Consider the following 22,627-nt stretch of genomic DNA (forward strand, 5'->3'; position numbering starts at 1 on the left):
CCTAGTTAAGTATGTTTGATTCTTGAACACAACTACTTATGAGTCTTGGCCGTGGCCCTAAGCACTTTGTTTTCCAGTATTACCACCGGATACATAAATGCCACAGACACATGACTGGGTGAACCTTTTCAGATTGTGACTTAGCTTTGCTAGAGTCCCCAGTTAGAGGTGTCCAGAGCTCTTAAGCACACTCTTTTTGCTTTGGATCACGACTTTAACCACTCAGTCTCAAGCTTTACACTTGGGCCTTCATGACACAAGCACATGGTTAGGGACAGCTTGATTTAGCCGCTTAGGCCTGGATTTTATTTCCTTGGGCCCTCCTATCCATTGATGCTCAAAGCCTTGGATCCTTTTTACCCTTGCCTTTTGGTTTTAAGGGTTATTGGCTTTTTCTGCTTGCTTTTTTTTTCCTTCTAATTTTTTTTGCCATTTTTTTATTTATTTTTATTTTTTTCGCAAGGTTTTGCTTTTTCACTGCTTTTTCTTGCTTCAAGAATCAATTTTATGATTTTTCAGATCATCAATAACATTTCTCTTTGTTCATCATTCTTTCAAGAGCCAATAATTTTAACATTCATAAACAACAAGATCAAAAATATGCACTGTTCAAGCATTCATTCAGAAAACAAAAAGTATTGTCACCACATCAATATAATTAAACTAAATTCAAGGATAAATTCGAAATTTATGTACTTCTTGTTCTTTTGAATTAAAACATTTTTCATTTAAGAGAGGTGAAGGATTAATGGAATTTATTCATAGCTTTAAGACATAGTTACTAACTACTAATGATCATGAAGTAGAGACACAAAACATAGACAAACACAACATAAAAACCGAAAAGCAGAAAGAAATAAGAACAAGGAATGAATCCACCTTAGTGGCGTCTTCTTCTTGAAGGACCAACAATGTCCTTAAGCTCTTCTATGTCCTTTCCTTGCCTTTGTTGCTCCTCCCTCATTGCTCTTTGATCTTCTCTTATTTCATGGAGAATGATGGAGTGCTCATGATGTTCCACCCTTAATTGTTCCACATTGTGGCTCAAATATTCTAAGGAAGTGTTGAGTTGTTCCCAATAGTTGTTGGGAAGAAAGTGCATTCCTTGAGGCATCTCAGGGATTTCTTGATGATGAGCTTCCTCATGCATCTCTTGAGATCCGTGGAGGGTCTCTCTTGCTTGCTCTATCCTCTTCTTGGTGATGGGCTTATCCTCTTCAATGGGATGTCTCCTTCTATGATAACTCCAGCTGAGTAACATAGATGGCAAATAAGGTGAGGAAAATCTAGCCTTGCCATGGTGGAGGGCTTTTCAGCTATTTTGTATATTTCATTGGAGATGACTTCATGAACTTCTACTTCCTCTCCAATCATGATGCTATAAATCATGATGGCCCGATCCACAGTAACTTCAGATCGGTTGCTAGTGGGAATGATTGGAGCGTTGAATGAACTCCAACCATCCTCTAGCTACAGGCTTGAGGTCTAGTCTTCTTAGTTGAACTGGCTTGCCTTTGGAGTCTCTTTTCCATTGAGCTCCTTCCACACATATGTCCATTAGGACTTGGTCCAACCTTTGATTAAAGTTGACCCTTCTAGTGTAAGGGCGTACATCTCCTTGCATCATGGGCAAATGGAACGCCAACCTCACATTCTCCGGACTAAAATCTAAGTATTTCCCCCGAACCATTGTGAGATAATTCTTTGGATTCGGGTTCATACTTTGATCATGGTTCCTAATGATCCATGCATTGGCATAGAACTCTTGAACCATTAAGAGTCTGACTTGTTGCATGGGGTTGGTTAGGACTTCCCAACCTCTTCTTCGGATCTCATGTCGGATCTCCGGATACTCATTTTTCTTGAGCTTGAAAGGGATCTCAGGGATCACCTTCTTCTTTGACACAACATCATAGAAGTGGTCTTGATGGCTTTTGGAGATGAATCTTTCCATCTCCCATGACTCGGAGGTGGAAGCTTTTGTCTTCCCTTTTTCTTTTCTAGAGGATTCTCTGGCCTTAGGTGCCATTGATGGTAATGGAAAACAAAAAAGATTATGCTTTGACCACACCAAACTTAAAATATTGCTCGCCCTCGAGCAATAGAAGAAAGAAGAGAAGAAGAAGAAGAAGAAAATATGGAGGAGAAGGGGGAGTGTAGGTTTCGGCCAAGGTATAGAAGAGGGGGTTTGTGTTGTGTGAAAATGAAGTAGAATGGAAGGGTATATATAAAAAAATGGGAGAGGGTAGGTTCGGCCATTAGGGTGGGTTTGGGTGGGAAAGTGTTTTTGAATTTTGAAGGTAGGTGGGGTTTTTGGGGAAGAGTGGATGGATGTGAGTGGTGAAGGGGGTAATTGGGAAGAGAGATTGAAGTTGATGGGAAGTGTGACATGGGGAAGAGTGAAATAGGATTAGGAGGTAAGGTGGGAATATGTTAGGTAGGGATCCTGTGGGGTCCACAGATCCTGAGGTGATCCTGTGGGGTCCACAGATCCTGCAGTGTCAAGGAATTACATCCCTGCACCAAATAGGCATGTAAAATGCCTTTGCATACCATTCTGGCGTTTAAACGCCGAGGTGATGCACGTTCTGGACGTTTAACGCCCATGTGAAGCATGTTCTGGGCGTTCAACGCCCATGTGTAGCATGTTTCTGGCGTTGAACGCCAGTTTCATGCTTGTTACTGGCGTTCAGTGCCAGCTTTTCTCAAGGCACATTCCTGGCGTTCAAACGCCAAAATGTTGCTTGTTTCTGGCGTTCAGCGCCAGATTCATGCTCTGTTCTGGCGTTGAACGCCAGCCAGATGCTCCTTACTGGCGTTTGAACGCCAGTCTGTCCTTCCTCCAGGGTGCGAATTTTTTTCTATTGTTTTTGATTCTGTTTTTAATTTTTATGATTTTTTCGTGACTCCTCATGATCATGTACCTAATAAAACATAAAATAACAATAAAATAAAATAAAATAAAAATTAGATAAATAAAATTGGGTTGCCTCCCAACAAGCGCTTCTTTAATGTCAATAGCTTGACATTGTGCTCTCATGGAGCCACAAAGGTGATCATGTCAATGTTGTATAGTCCCAACACCAAACTTAGAGTTTGGATATGGGGTCTTAACACCAAACTTAGAGTTTGGTTGTGGCCTCCTAACACCAAACTTAGAGTTTGACTGTGGGGGCTCTTCTTGACTCTGAACTGAGAGAAGCTCTTCATGCTTACTCTCCTTTATCACAGAGGGATGGCCATGTGCCTTAAACATAAGGTAGTCCCCATTCAATTGAAGGACTAATTCACCTCTGTTGACATCTATCGCAGCTCCTACTGTGGCTAGAAAAGGTCTTCCAAGGATGATGCATTCATCCTCTTCTTTCCTAGTGTCTAAGATTATGAAATTAACAGGGATGTAAAGGCCTTCAACCTTTACTAACACGTCCTCTACTATTCCATAAACTTGTCTCAATGACTTGTCTGCCAATTGTAATGAGAACAAGGCAGGTTGTACCTCAATGATTCCCAGCTTCTCCATTACAGAGAGTGGCATAAGATTTATCCCTGACCCCAGATCACATAGAGCTTTTTCAAAGGTCATGGTGCCTATGGTACAAGGTATTAAGAACTTGCCAGGATCTTGTTTCTTTTGAGGTAAACTTTGCTGAATCCAGGTATCTAGTTCACTAATGAGCAAGGGAGGTTCACTTTCCCAAGGCTCATTACCAAACAACTTGGCATTCAGCTTCATGATAGCTCCTAAATATTGAGCAACTTGCTCTCCAGTCACATCTTCATCCTCTTCAGAGGAAGAATAGTCTTCAAAGCTCATGAATGGCAGAAGGAGATTTAATGGAATCTCTATGGTCTCTATTTGAGCCTCAGATTCCTTTGGATCCTTAATAGGAAACTCCCTCTTGCTTGAGAGACGTCCCAGGAGGTCCTCCTCACTAGGATTTTCGTCCTCATCCTCCCTTGTGCATTCGGCCATATTGATTAAATCAATGGCTTTACACTCTCCTTTTGGATTCTCTTCTGTATTGCTTGAGAGAATACTGGGAGGATTTTCAATGACTTTCTTACTCAGCTGGCCCACTTGTGCCTCCAGATTTCTGATGGAGGATCTTGTTTCACTCATGAAACTGAAAGTGGCCTTTGACAGATCAGAGACTAAATTGGCTAAATTAGAAGTGTTTTGTTCAGAATTCTCTGTCTGTTGCTAAGAAGATGATGGAAAAGGCTTGCTATTGCTCAGCCTATTGCGTCCACCATTGTTAAAGCCTTGTTGAGGCTTTTGTTGATCCTTCCATGAGAAATTTGGATGATTTCTCCATGATGAATTATAGGTGTTTCCATAAGGTTCACCCATGTAATTAACCTCTGCCATTGCAGGGTTCTCAGGATCATAAGCTTCTTCAGAAGCTGCCTCTTTAGTACTGTTGGATGCATTTTGCCATCCATTCAGACTTTGAGAGATCATGATGACTTGCTGAGTCAACACTTTGTTCTGAACCAATATGGCATTCAGAGCATCAATTTCGAGAACTCCTTTCTTCTGAGGTATCCCATTATTCACGGAATTCCTCTCAGAAGTGTACATGAATTGGTTATTTGCAACCATGTCAATTAGTTCTTGAGCTTCTACAGGTGTTTTCTTTAGGTGGATGGATCCACCTGCAGAATGGTCCAATGACATTTTTGAAAATTCAGATAGACCATAATAGAATATATTTAATATGGTCCATTCTGAAAACATGTCAGATGGACACCTTTTGGTCAGCTGCTTGTATCTTTCCCAAGCTTCATAGAGGGATTCACCATCTTTTTGTTTGAAGGTCTGAACATCCACTCTAAGCTTGCTCAGCTTTTGAGGAGGAAAGAATTTATCCAAGAAGGTCGTGACCAGCTTCTCCCAGGAGTCCAGGCTATCCTTAGGTTGTGAATCCAACCATATTCTAGCTCTGTCTCTTACAGCAAAAGGGAAAAGCATGAGCCTGTAGACTTCAGGATCTACTCCATTCGTCTTAACAGTCTCACAGATCTGCAAGAATTCAGTTAAAAACTGATAAGGATCTTCAGATGGAAGTCCATAAAACTTGCAGTTTTGTTGCATTAAGGCAACTAATTGAGGCTTAAGCTCAAAATTATTGGCTCCAATGGCAGGAATAGAGATGCTTCTTCCATCAAATTTGGACGTGGGCTTGGTGAAGTCACCAAGCATCCTTCTTGCATTATCATTATTGGGTTCGGCTGCCATCTCCTTCTCTTGTTCAAAAATTTCTGAAAGGTTACTTCTGGATTGTTGTAATTTAGCTTCTCTTAGTTTCCTCTTCAAAGTCCTTTCAGGTTCAGGATCTGCTTCAACAAGAGTGTCTTTTTCCTTGTTCCTGCTCATATGAAAGAGAAGAAAACAAGAAAAGAAAGAGAAATCCTCTATGTCACAGTAAAGAGGTTCCTTATTGTTAGTAGAAGAAGAAAGGGGATAATGGAAGGAGAGGGATGAATAGTCTGTATAAAGAGTAAGGATAGGGGAGGTGATAAGAGATGAAGAGAAGTGTTAGTAAATAAATAAATAAATAGAAGAAGATGAGAGATGGGTTTCCGAAAATATTTTTGAAAAGGAGTTAATGATTTTCGAAAATTAAGATAGGAAATTAAAATTAAAATTAAAATTTGAAACAATTAATTAATTAAAAAGAATTTTTTGAAAAAGAAGGATATATTTTCGAAAATTAGAGATAGAAAAGTAGTTAGGTGGTTTTGAAAAAGATAAAAAACAGACAAGAAGTTAGTTAGTTGATTGAAAAAGATTTGAAAATCAAATTTGAAAAGATAAGAAGATAAGAAAATATTTTGAAATTAAATTTTTTGGACAAGATAAAATTTTTGAAAAAGATATGATAAAAAGATAAGATAAGGAGATATGATAAAAAGATATGGTTGAAAAAGATTTAATTTTTAAAATTAAAATTAATTACTTTACTAACAAGAAACTACAAGATAAGATTCTAGAATTTAAAGATTGAACCTTTCTTAACAAGAAAGTAACAAACTTCAAATTTTTGAATCAATCACATTAATTGTTAGTGAATTTTTGAAAATTTGATATAAAGATAAGAAGAAATATTTTGAAAAAGATTTTTGAAATTTTCGAAAAAAAAGGAAAAAAAATGGAAAAGATATGATTTTTGAAAAAGATTTTGAAAAGATAAGATTTTTAAAATTGAAAATTTGACTTGACTTGTAAGAAACAACTAATTTTTAAAAATTTTTGACCAAGTCAACCCAAAATTTCGAAAATTTGGAGGGAAATAAGGAAAAGATATTTTTTTGATTTTTTTGAATTTTTAATGATGAGAGAGAAAAACAACAAAAATGACTCACAACATGAAAATTATGAATCAAAACTCATGATGCATGCAAGAATACTATGAATGTCAAGATGAACACCAAGAACACTTTGAAGATCACGATGAACATCAAGAACATAATTTTGAAAAATTTTTGATGCAAAGAAAACATGCAAGACACCAAACTTAGAAATCTTTAATGCATGGACTCTAACAAACGAAAAATGCATATGAAAAATAACAAACAACACAAAACAAGAAATCATCAAGATCAAACAAGAGGATTTACCAAGAATATCTTGAAGATCATGAAGAACACTATGAATGCATGAATTTTCGAAAAATGCAAGAAAAAATTTTTTTTAAAGCATGCAATTGACACCAAACTTAAAAATTGACTCAAGACTCAAACAAGAAACACAAAATATTTTTGGTTTTTTTATGATTTTATGATTTTTTGTATTTTTTTTCAAAAATATACTTTAGAAAAATGAAAATAATAATAAAAAAATATTTTTGAAAGATTTTTGAAAACTTTTTGAAAAGAAAATTACCTAATCTGAGCAACAAGATGAACCGTCAGTTGTCCATACTCGAACAATCCCCGGCAACGGCGCCAAAAACTTGGTGGACGAAATTATGATCCTCAAAATTGGTCTCTTTGTATTTGTATGAAATCAAAAATACCCCAAAGAGATCATGGTATGATGAACTGGGATCTTAATAATCCCTAGTAATGGCACCAACAGCTTAGTGTTGTTGTTGGACCAAAAGAGTTACAGGCACTGTTATAGAAGCTCACAACTCCGTTCAACTTAACCAGCAAGTGTACTGGGTCATCCAAGTAATAAACCTTACGTGAGTAAGGGTCGATCCCACAGAGATTGTTGGTATGAAGCAAGCTATGGTCACCTTGTAAATCTCAGTTAGGCAGATTAAATGGTTATGGATTTCGAAAATTAATGATAAACAGAAAATAAAATAGGATAGAAATACTTATGTAAATTAATGGTGGGGATTTCAGATAGGCGTGTGGAGATGCTAAAATTCTCTCGAATCTCTATTTTCTTATTACATTCATCCAATCCTTCCTACTCATTTCCATGGCAAGCTGTATGTAGGGCATCACCATCGTCAATGGCTACTTTTCATTCTCTCGGGAAAATGGTCCTATGCGCTGTCACTGCATGGCTAATCGTCTGGAGGCATCACCCTTAACAATGACTACATCCCATCCTCTCAGTGAAAACGGTCCAAATGTTCTGTCACAGCACGGCTAATCATCTGTCGGTTCTCAATCAGGTTGGAATAGAATCCATTGATTCTTTTGCGTCTGTTACTGACGCCCAGTCTTCAGGAGTTTGAAGCTCGTCACAGTCATTCAATACCGGAATCTTACTCAGAATACCACAGACAAGGTTAGACTTTCCAGATTCCCGGAATCCTACTCGGAATACCACAGACAAGGTTAGACTTTCCGGATTCCCATGAATGCCGCCATCTATCTAGCTTATACCACGAAGATTCTGTTGGAGAATCTAAGAGATATGCGCCCGGCCTAAGGTAGAACGGAAGTGGTTGTCAGTCATGCGCGTTCATAGGTGAGAATGATGATGAGTGTCACGGATCATCACATTCATCAAGTTGAAGTGCAACGTATATCTTGGAATAAGAATAAAAGAGAATTGAATAGAAGATAATAGTAATTGTATTGAAACTTGAGGTACAGTAGAGCTCCACACCCTTAATCTATGGTGTGTAGAAACTCCACCGTTGAAAATACATAAGTGAAAGGTTCAGGCATGGCCGAATGGCCAGCCCCCCTGGTCTAAGGACTAGGCGTCCAGAGATGATCCTAAGATCTAAAGTGATCAAAAAGATGTCTAATACAATAGTAAATCAACCTATTTATGCTAGACTAGCTACTAGGGTTTACATGAGTAAGTAATTGATGCATAAATCCACTTCCGGGGCCCACTTGGTGTATGTTTGGGATGAACTTGATCTATCCACAAGCTGAGGCTTTTATTGGAGTTGAACGCCAAGTTATGACGTGTTTTGGGCGTTCAACTCCGGGTCGTGACGTGTTTCTGGCGTTTAACTCCAGAGAGCAGCATGTACTTGGCATTGAGCGCCACTTTGTGTCGACAATTTCCGAATAAAGTATGAACTATTATATGTTGCTGGAAAGCTCTAGATGTCTACTTTCCAACGCCGTTGAGAGCGCACCATTTGGAGTTTTGTAGCACCAGAAAATCCATTTTGAGTGTAGGGAGGTCAGATTCCAACAGCATCAGCAGTCCTTTGTCAGCCTCCTATCAGAGTTTTGCTCAAGTCCCTCAATTTCACCCAGAAATTACCTGAAATCACAGAAAAACATACAAACTCATAGTAAAGTCCAGAAATGTGAATTTAACATAAAAACTAATGAAAACATCCCTAAAAGTAGCTTGAACTTACTAAAAACTACCTAAAAACAATGCCAAAAAGCGTATAAATTATCCGCTCATCACTTCTGCATGTCATTTATTATGCTAGCCGTGTTTTAAATAATGCGCAGAAGAATTACACAACCACAAAAAAGGAGTTTCTTGCAGTGGTTTATGCCATTGACAAGTTCAGATCTTATTTAGTAAGATCCAAAGTGATTGTGTACACTGACCATGCTGCTCTAAAATATCTCCTCACAAAGCAGGATTCAAAATCCAGACTCATAAGATGGGTGTTGCTTCTACAAAAGTTTGATATAGAAATAAGAGACAGAAAAGAAATAGAGAACCAAGTAGCTGATCACCTGTCCCGGATAGAACCAGTAGCAGGAGCGTCTCTCCCCCCTACTGAGATCTCTGAAACCTTTTTGGATGAGCAACTCTTTGCTATTCAGGAAGTACCGTGGTTTGCAGATGTTGCAAACTATAAAGCTGTGAGATTCATACCCAAAGAGCACAGTAGGCAGCAAACAAAAAATTGGTTTCTGATGCAAAGTACAACTTGTGGGATGAACCATATCTCTTTAAGAGATGTGTAGACGGAATAATCTGTAGATGTGTGCCTAGAGAAGAGGCACAGAAGATCCTATGGCATTGCCATGGATCACAATATGGAGGACATTTCGGAAGTGAGCGAACAGCCACAAAGGTTCTCCAATGTGGCTTTTACTAGCCTACTCTCTATAGAGACTCCCGAGAGTTTGTACATAACTGTGACAGTTGCTAGAGAGCTGGTAATCTGCCTCACGGTTATGCCATGCCTCAGCAAGGGATCTTAGAGATTGAGTTGTTTGATGTATGGGGTATTGACTTCATGGGGACTTTTCCACCATCAAATTCAAACACTTATATTCTGGTGGTAGTAGACTATGTATCTAAATGGGTAGAGGCAATTGCAACACCCACTAATGATAATAAGACAGTGATGAAGTTCCTTCAGAAGCATATCTTCAGTAGGTTCGGTGTCCCTAGGGTACTGATTAGTGATGGAGGCACTCATTTCTACAATAAACAGCTTGACTCTGCTCTGATGCGATATGGAAGTAACCACAAAGTAGCAACTCTATATCATCCACAGACAAATGGGCAGGCTAAAGTCTCAAATAGAGAACTAAAACAAATTCTGGAACGGACTGTAAGTACCCGTAGAAAGGATTGGACAAGAAGTCTGGATGATGCTCTGTGGGCATACAGAACCGCATTCAAGACTCCTGTAGAGACCTTTCCATACCAGCTTGTGTATAGAAAAGCCTGTCATCTGCCAGTGGAACTGGAATAGAAGACCTACTGGGCAACCAGGTTCTTAAACCTTGATGCTAAGGTAGCTGGAGAGAAAAGATTACTCCAGTTGAATGAGCTGGAGGAGTTCAGACTTAATGCTTTCGAAAATGCTAAAATTTACAAGGAAAAAGCAAAAAGGTGGCATGACAGAAAGCTGTCATCTAGAGTCTTTGAGCCAGGACAGAAGGTTCTACTGTTTAACTCTAGGCTCAGATTATTCTCTGGGAAATTGAAATCCCAATGGAAGGGACCATATGTGATTACAAGTGTGTCACCATATGGATATGTAGAGCTTCAGGATACTGACTCTGACAAAAAGTTTATTATTAATGGATAGAGAGTCAAACATTATCTTGAAGGCAATGTTGAGTAAGAGTGCTCAAAACTGAGACTAAATTAAAAGCGCAGTAAAGTCCAGCTAAAGACAGTAAAGAAGCGTTTGCTGGGAGGCAATCCAGCCATTAGCAAAAATTAGATGTTTATAACAATTATATGAGTTTATTTAATTTTGTTATTCATGTTTGTTAATACATTTCAGTAAATAATACAGAGAAATGAAGGTTCAGAACATAAAGTAGAGGAATCATAAAGAAAAAGCGCTCACTGGCGTTAAAACGCTGATGCGTGAAAACTTGTCTCTCAATAAATTTTCCTTCGGCAAGTATACCGAATTGTCGTCAAGTAATAACTCACAATAGAGTGAGGTCGAATCCCACAGAGATTAACGGATTAAGCAAACAATGATTAATTGATTATCCTAGTTAGACGAATCATATTGGAGTTATAAGTAACAAGGAAATGTAAATGGCATAAAAGTAAAGAAAAGCTATAAAGTGCAGAAGAGTAAAATGGCAAGAAAAGTAAATGCAAGAACTAAAGTTCATTCTCATCTCTTTCTCAATCAATGCATTCATTGATCTCCTTGGAAATCTTAAGTGATTGGATCCCAATTCCTTGGTAATCCAATCTCTCTAAGCTTGAACAATTGCCCAATTCCTTGATTTAATTTCTCATGGGAAGAGATGAAGTTTAGTCACTGATTATACCACACACATTCATAGATCAAAGTATTGGTAGGATTACATGTCACAATATCCATCCAACCCCCAACCTAATCCAATGTGAGAGAGCATTTCTAGCATGATTTCCTCATTCCTCTTCCAAGGTTAAGAGGAAATCCAAGTATGAGCAATTTCTCTTCCAAGACAATTACCCAATTGAATTAAGATCGAAAGCTCTCTAGTAAAATCAAGAGAAAAGAAATAAGAAGAATAATAAGAACTACAATTGATCCATTGAATCACAATAGAGCTCTCTAACCCAATGAAAAGAGTTAGTTGATCATTGCTCTACCAAAATAGAAAAGAAAGAAAGTGCAGAAAAATAAAGATAAAGATTAAACTGAAATTGAAACTTCAAAATTCATAAATGGAAGGTACAAAGAAAAAAAAAGAAGGAAAATTGTGTGAGGGGAGGGAGTCCGAAGACCCCACTTCAATCCCCAATTTCCCAGCCTGCTTGAATGTACAAACTAAGGCCTTTATATAGGCTCTCCTAAATTACAAAATGAAATTAAAAGCAAATTAAAATTAAATAAAAATTCCTATTCTAGATGCTTCTTGTGGCTTTGACTGGTTGACACTTGTGGGCTTGCTTCCTTGAGGTTGGGTGGTCCTTGAAAGAGAAGTGATCAAATTGAGGCCCATGGTGAAATGCTGCCTAGTTGGTTGTTTTTAGGGCTTAAAAGATGCCTCTTGTTTGTGCTTCAATTTCATGCCCACTATAAACTATTATATATCTTTGGAAAGCTCTGAATGTCAGCTTTCTAATGCAACTAGAATCACCTCAATTGGATCTCTGTAACTCAAGTTATACTCCTTTTAAGTGGACATGGTCGCTGGCATAGTCGCTAGCGTTAATGGAAAACGTGAGTCCCGATAACGCTAGCGACCAGAGGCTTAATATTTCCAGGTTTTGGAGCTCAAAATCAACGTTCACCCCATACTATTATATATTATTGGAAAGCTATGGATGTCTACTTTTCAACGCCTTTGGAACGCATCATTTGAAGCTCTACAACTCGAGTTACACTTCTTGGAAGGTGAAGAGGTCAGTTGGCCTTACTACAGGTTGATACCATATTCATCTTTGCACATTTGGGGAAGATTTTCTACCTCAAATTTAGTGTTAACCATGTAGTGCTATATATTCTTGGAAAGCTCTGCAATCCTACTTTCCAATGCCGCTGGAATCACCTCATTTGAAGCTTTGTGGCTCAAGTTATGCGTGTTTGAAGAAGGCATGGTCAGGCTGCCAGGTGGGACTTTTGCCCACGTTAACTACCACGTTAACTTAGTTAACGTAGAAGTTAACGTGGGTCTTTTTTGCCTCGCCAATGTTAGTGGCACTCACTTTTTCCACTAACCTTGGCATCTCCCTTTCCTTCCACGTTAACTTAGTTAACGTGGCTGTTAACGTGGGTCTTTTTGCTTCGCCAACGTTAGTGGCACTCACTTTTTCCACTAACGTTGGCATATACCCCTTTCGCAAGCGTTATTGGGACTCACCTTTCCCATTAACGTTGTTTGGTGCCTGTTGTCCCTATGTTAGAGTTCACGTTAGTGTAGCTAACGTGACTCTTAACGTGGGTCTTCCTTGCTAACGTTCCATGCTCTCCTTCTTCAAAGTTAATGCCACTAACTTTTCTCACTAACGTTGGGGCTTTCCTTCCTTCCACGTTAGTGCCCACGTTAGTGTAACTAACGTAGCCACTAACGTGGCTCTTCTCTTCTTCTTTTGGCCTGAAATCAATCAAATAAAGTGCATCAAAGTCTTGCTCTTAATCATGGAATCATGCATCATCCAATTTATCATTCAATTTATGCATAATTCTCATGAAATAATTCAAAGTTCATAATGTTTGCTTGAATCATGGTATGATTGCATTTTCAACCAAATACTTGCTTATTTCCTAAGAAAAATGCATGAAACCAACCTAAAGCATACAAAAAATGGCTAGTAAAACTAGCCAAGATGCCCTGGCATCAAACGCCAGTAAAGAGGCATTTTGGGCGTTAAATGCCAGAATGACTATCATTCTGGGCGTTTAACACAAGTAAAGGTATCATTGTGGGCGTTTAACGCCAGAAACAGCAGCATCCTGGGCGTTCAAAAAAAAAGCCAGTAACAAAGGATTTTTTGTGTTTAACGCCAGCCAGGGTACCTGGCTGGGCGTTAAACGCCCAAAATGGCTACCATATGGGCGTTAAACGCCAGAATGGCTATCATTCTAGGCGTTTAACGCCAGAACAGCAAGGGGGAGGTAATTTCGTTTCCAATTCAATTTTTTTTCGAATTTTCATGTTTTAATTCATAATTTTCTGCATAAAAATGTTACAAATATTCATCTTTCAATTTCCATTTTCAAAAATTAATAATCTTATAAATTCTTTTTAATTCTTTTTCAATTCTTTTCACTTCTTTTTCAAAACGTTTTTAAAATTCTTTTATCTCTCCAATTTCTTTCCAAATCCTTTTAATTCATCCATATTATCTTTTGTTTCTTAGATGAATTAACAAAAATTCAGATTTAACTTTCTTATATCTTTTTCTTCTCTTTTAAATTTTAAAATATTATCTTTTTCATATCATATTTATCTTTTATCAATCATATCTTTCTATCTTATCTTTTTCTAAAAATTCAAAACCCATTTCCCCCCTCCCTTTTAAATATACATTCGGCCAACCTCTTTGACCCATTATTCGAATCCTTCTCTCCCTCTATTCCTCTTCTTTCTTTTCTTTTGCTTGAGAACAAGCAAACCTCTAAGTTTGGTATGATTTTCTGTGATCACTGAGTTAAAATAGACTGAGATCATGGCCCCTAAAGGAAAATAACCCACTTCAAGAGGCAAGAAAGAAAACAATCCAAAACTACCTTGGATACATGAGAGGTTCTTAACCAGAGAACATGTAGATCATTATTTCAAAATAATGAGTAGAAGGTCAGTGATCCCAGAAGTTAAGTTCGATCTGAAAGAAGACGAATATTCGAAGATCCAAGAGCAGATTTGAAACAGAGGCTGGGAAGTCCTAGCTAATCCTGAGGTGAAAGTGGGAAGAAATATGGTCCAGGAATTCTATGCAAATCTGTGGCTGATAGATAAGCAAAGAATAGAGGGAATTGCCTTCCACACTTTTTGAACTGAGGTCAGAGGGAAGGTTATTTACTTCCACCTTGACAAAGTAAGAGAAGTCCTCAAACTTCCTCAACTACAAGATGATCCAAAATCCTTTAATAGGAGAATGGCTAAAGATAAAAAGCTGGATCAAGTTCTAGAGGACATATGCCTCCGTGGAACCAAGTGGATAACTAATTCAAAAGGTGTTCCAAACCAACTGAAGAGAGGAGATCTCAAACCAGTTGCTAGAGGCTGGCTGGATTTCATTGGGCGTTCTATACTTCCCACCAATAACTGCTCTGAAGTCACTGTCAAAAGGGCAGTGATGATTCACTGTATTATGCTGGGAAAATAAGTGGAGGTTCATCAGCTGATTCCTTGTGAAATTTACACATTTGCAAACAGGGATTCCATTGAAGCCAGATTGGCTTACCCAAGCTTAATCAGTCTGTTATGTAAACATGCTGGAGTTAAGATGGGTGTGGATATGTACATCCCAACTAAAGATCCAATCACCAAAAAGGTGATGGAAGGGACTCAGACTCAGGAAGACCCCATCAAAAGGAGGACGTATGAGCTCCTCCTAGAAATTCCTCAATTTGACTATTGGGTCCATTTAGAAGCATCTGTCACCAAGCTGCAAGAAGCTATGAATCAACTCAAAGAAGAGCGGCAGAATCAAAACATCATGCTCTGCAAACTGCTCAAAGAACAAGAAAAGCAAGGGCGTGAGATACAGGAGCTAAAGCGCCAGAAGCTGTCCCTTGAAGAGCCAGACATCCCACAGATTGAAGGAGCACTTATCTCTCAAAATAAAGGTTGTTGAGTCCTAACTCTGTGATAACTTTTGTTATTAGAAACCTATTTTAAGAGTTACATGAGCATTAGTATTAGAGTCGTTTATTTTTATGTCTTTAATTATTATTCCATAAGTATTAGTAGCATTTAAATTTCCATTTTAATTTTCTGTTATTTTAATAAAATTCAAATTGCATGAGTAGTACTTTATTTTTATTTTTTTTTTCAATTTGGCTATAATCTACTCTTCTTATCATCATTAAACATGAATAAAATAGTAGATTTTTTTAGAATAGTAAGGGTGCAAACATTTCGAGTATATAATAAGAAAAATTCAAATTAATTATATGTGGTGGCATTACTTTAGCTCTCTGAATGAATGCATAAATAGTGCATATTTTTTTATATACTGAAAATTAAGTAATGTTTGGCTCTTGAAAGAATGAGGTAAATAGAAAAATGTTATTGATAATCTGAAATATCATAAAATTGATTCTTGAAGCAAGAAAAAGCAGCATTAAAAAAAAGTCTTTAAAAAAATAAGCAAGCATTAAGAAGCCAATAACCCTTTAAACCAAAAGGCAAGGGTAAGAAGGATCCAAGGCTTTGAGCATCAGTGGATAAGAGGGCCCAATGAATTAAGATCATGGCCTAAGCGGCTTAATCAAGCTGTCCTTAACCATGTGCTTGTGTCATGAAGGTCCAAGTGAAAAGCTTGAGACTGAGTGGTAAAAGTCGTGATCCAAAGTAGAAAGAATGTGCCTAAGAATGCTGGGAACCTCTAGCTGGGGACTCTAGCAAAGCTGAGTCACAATCTGAAAAGGTTCACCCAGCTAAGTGTTCGTGGCATTCATGTATCCATAAAGTACATTTTGGAAAACAGAATGCTGAGGGTCACAGCCAAGACTCAAAGAAGCTGTGTTCAAGAATCAATCAAAGTTAAACTAAGAAAATCAATAACCTCATCTGCATGCTGAGTTCTGAAAGAAGCCAATCATTCTGAGTTTCAGAGGATAAAGTGAGATGCCAAAACTTTTCAGAAGCAAAAAGCTATAAGTCCCGCTCATCTAATTTGAATTTGAGCCTCATTAAAGACTCTGAAATTTTATTGCATCATAATATTCTTTTTATCCTATTTTATTTGTCTAGTTACTTAGGGACAAGCAACAGTTTAAGTTTGGTGTTGTGATGAGCGGATATTTTATACGCTTTTTGGTAGTATTTTCATATAGTTTTTAGCATATTTTATTCACTTTTTATTATATTTTTATTATTTTTTATTCAAAAATCACATTTCTGGACTTTACTATGAGTTTGTATATATTTCTGTAATTTCAGGTATTTTTTAGCTGAAATTGAGGGACCTGAGCAAATATCTGATTCAGAGGCTGAGAAAGGACTGCAGCTGCTGTTAGATTCTGACCTCCCTGCACTCAAACGCGTTTTTCTGGAGCTAAAAAAATCCAATTGGCACGTTCGCAATCAGGCTGGAAAGCTAATATCTTGGGCTTTCTAGCAATGTATAATAGTCCATACTCTGATCGAGATTTGATGGCCCAAATAGGCATTAAACGCCAGCCAGAAACCCTTTTCTGGCGTAAGAACTGCCATACTTCTTGGCGTTAAACACCCATTTTGGCACCCAGGGTGGCGTTTAACTCCAATTTTAGGCACATGCACGTGGAAGCTTGAAAGTTCAGTCCAAACACTCACCAAATGGGCCCCAGAAGTTGATTTCTGCACTATCTACACCTAGTTACTCATTTACTGTAAACCTAAGTTACTAGTATAGTATAAGAACTACTTTTAGAGATTCATTTTGTAACTTATGACATTTTACATCTCATATTTTATCCTCTATGGCATGAGTCTCTAAACCCCATAGGTGGGGGTGAGGATCTCTACTGTGTTTCAATGGATTAATGCAATTACTATTGTTTTCTATTCAATCACGCTTGCTTCTATTCTAAGATACTCATTCGTACTTCAATATGAAGAATTTGATGATCTGTGACACTCATCATCATTCTCAAATTTTTGAACACGTGCTTGACAACCACTTCCATTCTATCCGAGCTCAACGTAGTCATTGGGCGACAGCTTGAGTGCGTATCTCTTGGGTTTCTAATCCACGAGTTTGACTTGCATCTCCTTACAACAGAGCATTCAAACTTGTGAGATCAGAACCTTCGTGGTAGAGGTTAGAACAAACGAACTTCAAACTCACGAACTTTGGGCACAGTGATAGTGTGCAAAAGGACAAAGAGGTCCTATTCTGACACAAGTGAGAACCGACAGATGATTAGCCGTGCAGAAGTTGTACTCATAGCATTTTTCATCCGAGACGAGAGATTTGGCAGATGATTAGCTGTACAGAAGCCGTATCTGGACCATTTTCACTGAGAGGAAGGATGGTAGCCATTGACAACGGTGATCCACCAATATACGGCCTGCCATAAATGGAGCAATGCGTGTTTGGAGAAGAAGATAGTAGGAAAGCAGAGATTCAAAAGACAAAGCATCTCTGAAACCTCAACATGTTCTCCATTACTGAATAACAAGTATCACTCATTACATGCTCTTTTACTTTTTACAAACGAAATCATTTTCATCACTAATCTCCTGACTAAGAGTTACAGGATAACCATAGCTTGCTTCAATCCGGTAATCTCCGTGGGATCGACCCTTACTCGCGTAAGGAATTATTACTTGGACGTCCCAGTGCACTTGCTGGTCAGTTGTAATGGAGTTGTGAAAAGTGTGATCATAATTCCGTGCACCAGACGCGTACGCGTGGGTGATGCATACGTGTGACAAAGCGTCACGTGCTGCAGATATCAGCACTCGCTGGGGGCAATTTCTGGGCTGGTTTTGGCACAGTTCCAAGCCCGAAAACACATATTAGAGGTTACAGAGTGGGGGAATCAATCATCTAACTTCTCATTCACACAATTTTAGGTTTAGATGTAGTTTCTAGAGAGAGAGGCTCTCTCTTTTCTCAAGGTTTTAGGGTTCTTAGTCCTATTTCTTCTTAATTTCAGATTTCTACTTTACTTTAATTTAGGTTTCTTCTACTATTATTTGTTCTAACACTTTAGTTATATATTTCTCATTGTGATTTCCTTGTTTTACTAATTTAGTTTATGAACTCTTCATGTTAGATTCAACTTCTTATTAATACAAGTTGAGGTATTTTATGTTTATTGCTTCTTCCTTCATTTGTTTTCATTGATGTTTGAAATTGGTTGTTTAGATTTTTCATTCTCTTATTACTTTTCTATGCTTTGATTTTATGCCTTCCAAGTATTTGACAAAATGCTTGGTTGGGTTTTGAATTAGCTTTTTATATTCTTGACTTGGATTGATTAATTGAGACTATAGAGTTATCAAATTCTCTTGTTGAAGGGTGATTGAAAATAGCTTATTAGCTTAGGCTTCACTAAATCTAGTCTTTGATTAGGACTTGTAAGCCTAAGTTGATTTTGTTCACTTGACTTACCTTCATTGTTAGAGGTAACTAAGTGAAAGCGAAATACAATTACCATTACAATTGATGAAGATGACGAGGACATGACTTCTAGTTCTCAATCCTAGTTAAGAGTTTTCTTAGTTATTAATTTAATTTCTTGCCATTTTATTTCCTTGTTCCTTATTTCATAAACCCAAAAAGATACTTTTCCATAAGCAATAGTAAAAACACTTCCCTGTAATTCCTTGAGAGATGACCCGAGGTTTAATACTTTGGTTAATTTTATTTGATTTGCTTAAGTGACAAACATATTAAATTTGATTGAGGTTTAATTGTTGGTATAGAACTGTACTTGCAACGCGATTATTTTTGTGAAAATCTTTACCGACGATTTTTTCCCCACCAATACTCTGCAACTCTAGATTCCCATGAAGGTTCGGCATCTCCTAAGTCTTCAATCACTTCTTTCTTTTCAACAATTACGGCTTCCTCAAATTGTTCCAATACAAAGTCACCTTCCTCGTTTTCCACCGGAGTTCCTAGTCTCTCTTTCATGATACGTTCTTCATTAGATTCTTCATATGTAGCCATGGGAGTTCCTTGAGTGTTGAAACACATTGAAGCTAAATTATTTACTACCTCGGTTAAGGTAGCCACAAATTCTAGTGTCTTCTTTTGAGTTTCACGTTGCTCATGAAGTAGTGAAGCGAGAGAATCATCTATTGGGGCTTGAGGTGGATAGGAGGTTTCATCGGTTGGGAGAAGGGGTTCATAATAGGATGGTGGATCATCATGATAAGGATGTGGCGGCTCAACACTCTCCATCTTTTCCACTTGTTGCACAACACACTTCAGTCCCTTGTTCCCAAGTTGAGACTCGTTAGCCATGAGAGCTTCGTGTGCTTTTCGGCTTTCCTCTCGCTCCATTTGATGGATGGTTGCTTGAAGTCGATCCATTTCTTGAAGTTGACCCATTTGATGGTCGCTCCATTAGGATCATATTGTTGTTAAAAGTTTGCATACATTAGAGGGTGTATATTGAGGTGGTGGTTATTGGGAGTTAGAATTGGGGTGGCTCTATGTATGGTTCATTTGGCTTATAAGGTGGTTGGTATGGTGGGTAAGGATTAGGATCATATGAAGGTGTTTAGTAAAATGGGGCTTGTGAGTATGGTGGTTAAGGGCTATATTGAGGAAGGGGTTCATAGGTATATAGTGGTAGTTGTTGATTGTCACGAATAGGTCCACCATAACCATTGTCTTGGTATGCATCATGGAATGGTTGTTGCTCATAGTACATTGGAGGTGGTTGTTGCCAAGAGGGTTGATCAAGTCCTTATGGCTTGTCCCATCTTTGATTGTCCCATCCTTGATGCAAGCCTTCATTGTAATCTCCACTTCCTACAACATAATTGTAACCAAACTCATAGCCAAAGGAGTGAGAATTCATAAAAACAAAAGAAAAGAAAATAAAAACAAAAACTAATAAGAATTAATGAAAATAAACTCCTAAAACTATAAACAACTAACAAAGACACGAAAAAGAAAACATATTCACAATATTCACAATAACCAAAAATAAAGCACACATTTGCAATTCCCCAACAACGGTGTCGAAAATTGATGGAGGAAAAATGTCGGTAAAGATTTTCACAAGAATAACGCGTTGCAAATATAGTTCTAAATCGACAATTAAACCTCAATCAAAATGTAAATTGTTTGTCACAATGCAAACCCAATAAAAAATAAACTGAAGTATTTAAAACTCGGGTCGTCTCTCAAGGAATTGCAGGGAAGTGTTTATTATTGGTTATAATAAAGTATATTTTTGGGTTTTGTGATAAGAGACAAGTAACGTAAATAACAAAGAAATAAAATAACAACTAAAAAAAGTTCTAACAAGGATTGAGAATTAGAAGTCATATCCTTATTATCATCATCAATTGTGTTGGTAATTGCCTTTTGCTCTCACTTAGTTAACCTCTAACAATGAAGAAATGTCAAGTGAGCAAAATCAACTTAAGTTCAGAAGTCCTAATCAAAGACTAAGATTTAGTGAAGCCTAAGCCAACTAGCAATTTTCAATCACCAGTCAACAAAAGAATTTTGATAACTCAACAGTCTCTAATTGATCAATCCAAGTTAAGAACATAAAAATCTAATTTAAAATCCAGCCAAGCATTTTATCAACACTTGGAAGGCATAAAATAAAAACATAGAAAACTAACAAGACATAGCAAAATCTAAAACTAACCAAAGCAAATAAATAACACCAACAAAGCAATTGAACAATAAGAAACATGAAACATAAATTGCATTAATATGAATAAAAGGAAACAAGAGGAATTCATAAACTAAATTGGCAACATAAAGGAATCAATAAGAGAACTAGATAAACTAAAGTAATAAAATAAATAAAAGTAGAAGAAACCTAAATTAAAGAAGGTAGAAATTTGAATTTAAGAAGAAATAAACTTAAAAACCTTAAAACCTAGAGAGAGGAGAGAGCCCCTATTTCTAGCAAACTACATCTAAACCTAAAATTATGTGAATGAATGTTGAATGATTGATTCACCCCTTCCAGCCTCACTCTGCAGCCTCTAATCAGCATTTTTGAGCCTGAAATTAGGTCCAAAGCAGCCTAGAAATCGCCCCAGCATTTTCTGTAAGTTGCAGCTCGTGAGGCTCTGTCATGCATACGCGTCGCCCACGCGTACGCGTCACTTCAAAAACTCCTGGTCGCCACACGTACGCGTCGCTTGCATGCTGCACTGGTCACGCGTACACGTAGCTGCCAACTTCTCAAAACCTCAATTTCTTGTGTTCATTCCTCTCTTGCATGCTTCCTTTCCATCCCCTAAGCCATTCCTGCCCTATAAACCCTGAAAACACTTAACAAATATATCACGACATTGAATGGTAATAAGAGAGGATTAAAATTAGCAAATTTAAGGCCAAAGAAGCATGTTTTTAATCATAGTACAAAATTAGGAAGGAAAATGTAAAACATGCGAATTCTATGAATAAGTGTGAGAATAATGGATAAAATCTACTCAATTCAGTATAAAATAAACCGTAAAATAGCAGTTTATCAGTCCGGTATATCTAGAGAGCATCATCAAGCTTCCTAGACCAGTCCTTCCTAAAGACACTGACGGTCTTCTCTAGAATCCTCTTGAGTTCCCTGTTAGAGACCTCAACCTGTCTACTTATCTGAGGGTGATAGGGGGTTGCCACTTTATGACGGACTCCATACCTCTGCAGAAGTGAGTCTAGCTGTCTGTTACAGAAGTGGCTTCCACCATCACTAATAAGTGTCCTTGGAACATCAAACCTGTTGAAAATATATCTCTGAAGAAAGCTCATCACCACTTTGGCATCATTGGTGGGCAGAGCCACAACTTCCACCCACTTGGTCACATAATCAACTGCCACCAAAATATATCCGCATTGCATTCTTCACTCTTTCGTGGTTGGCGCCAAACTTGAGTATTCTCAAGTTTGGCTTCAACCAGCCAGCATGCACTCTCTCTATTTTTCATCCTTGGCGCTAAACTTGAGGTTTTCCAAGTTTAGCTTCAAGCTCTTATTCTGCTGTGGCTTCGTTTCTTCACGCTAACTCTGTCAAATTCATCCAAAATACTACCTAAAATAAACAAAATTGCACACAACTCAAAGTAGCATTCATAGTGGCTAAAATATATTAAATCTTGATTAAACTTAGCAATTCAAATGCAAATTTAGTAAAAAAAGATAGAGGAGATACTCACACATCAGATAACTTATTATTTAGTAATGCGTCTTATTTTATGGCATCTTGAAGCTTAGAAAGGGTGTTGCCAAGGCACTGTCGACGATGATATGTAAAGATGTTATGCATAGGATAACAACAGTTCTATCAGAGTTTGTGAAAACGGTTGGTTCCTCATCAAAAAGTGAGAGTGACGGTGTAAAGCTTTCAAAAACTGCTCCAGCTGTTACACCACCATCGGACACTTTGAAATGCTTAAGGTTTTCTATTTTTTTTAAATAACAAAATTTAAATACTACTAAGATAGCATTTGATGAAATTAA

The sequence above is a fragment of the Arachis hypogaea genome, chromosome 9 (genome assembly GCF_003086295.3).
Source record: "Arachis hypogaea cultivar Tifrunner chromosome 9, arahy.Tifrunner.gnm2.J5K5, whole genome shotgun sequence".
Taxonomy (NCBI): domain Eukaryota; kingdom Viridiplantae; phylum Streptophyta; class Magnoliopsida; order Fabales; family Fabaceae; genus Arachis; species Arachis hypogaea.